Raw genomic sequence first — 1,741 nt, forward strand, 5'->3', positions numbered from 1 at the left:
TAATTATAGTTATTTTTAATTACAGTGTATAAAGACTAAACTTCTTTAAAGACAGAGTTCAAGAACTATCATACTGTTGTATTGCATTCTTCATTGAAACTAAATAATATAATAAAAATATATTTTAAATAACGTCATATACATATAATTTGAAGCAACTATAAGCATAATATATTTCACAGTGTCCGAAATTCAGACAGTTGACATATATATGTCAACAATGTGTCAAAGTTTGTTTAGCATATGTGACCATAATTGACAAAAGGGCCCTTATGGCGGATTCTAAAATTGATCATTATAATGGAAAATATCAACCTGTGAGTGCTTTGTTAGACAATCATTGTTTCTAAAAGTTTCATAATAACTTTTTGCATCCTGTGGAGTAATTTTATGATAAATGGGGCTCAGGAAGTTGGATTTCTTAGGCTAGAAAGACAAATTTTACTACCCGCCATAAGGTCCCTTTTGTCAATTATGGTCACATATATATGTGACATATATTTTACTTTTAACTGGGTAGCCAGTGAAACGTTCAAGCACAATGGATTTATGAATGTAACTAAAGAAATTGATAGTTGCTCCTTTTTGCTGCACTTTTTTGCTTCATGTGCCATAACAGTAAAATAGTGAGCAGCAGTACAGTCATCTTTAATATACTGTCGTACCTTATTAATCAAGAAGTGCATAATTTCATTCCAAAAGCAGGAAATAGCCAAGTATGTGCTCTCTTGTTAACAAGTCTACTTTTCACAACACTTGAATGCCATGACAACTTTTGTTAGAAGAAAGTTATAATTACTAAGGTTAGAAGAAGATTCACTCTCATCATGCCTTCTGAGTACTATCCCTTCCTCTACACAGTAGAGCATTTCCTTCAATAATGACTCCACAGATTTTCTGTTATCAGCTATAACTTTAGCTCCACGCATGTACAGCTGAACTACAACACTGCTATCGCAATATACTCTTTTTGTTTTCATTCAAATTGAGCATTGCTTTGGTATTTGTTGCTGATTACAAATGAATACTCAGATCCCCTTTATTACCTAGTGCATATTTTCAATCTGGAATCTGGACTTGTCTGCAAATGTCTGTGCAATGGCAATATGCAGAATCACAACTCACTGAATATTCTAACCATGGGTATATGCTGTACCACCTACTCATGAAAGACCTACAAACACTATCAAAAATTGACTTTGAAAACGTACAATAATGAAGCTGCAGCTTCAGACCCATGGCTAGAAGTAGATGGTGATTCATGAATGAGGACAACTTCATGACTTGTGGCTAATCGCAATATTCTGCCAGTGTCAGCCACTTGTGTACCGTCAGGCTGTGGGTCCAAATAAAATGAATTTTGAAATACATTCATGATAATGATAATAACTATGTGACCTAGCAGGCAAAAATTGTGCAGTTGACAGCATTTGTTGCTGTTAACGTAAGATGTAACTGAGACTCTGTACCAAAACTTTATACATAACATGATAACATTAGAGTATAATGTTACTACCAAAACAATGAAACTATAATAACATTGGAAATTTACATGTTTATGGATGCTTATCTAAATGGCAAACAATACCGCCAATTGGACCATTTTTGTCTGCCACATCGCATTTATACTATAGTTTATACTATTTGACCAAAAAGTTTACTCATTAATGGCATGTAGTTGAGATCTTTTAGCTTAATAGTGCAAGCCTTGCATTTTATGTTGAATGTATATTTATTCAAC

This window comes from Amphimedon queenslandica, unplaced genomic scaffold (genome assembly GCF_000090795.2).
Source record: "Amphimedon queenslandica unplaced genomic scaffold, v1.1 AMPQUscaffold_13371, whole genome shotgun sequence".
NCBI classification, from domain to species: domain Eukaryota; kingdom Metazoa; phylum Porifera; class Demospongiae; order Haplosclerida; family Niphatidae; genus Amphimedon; species Amphimedon queenslandica.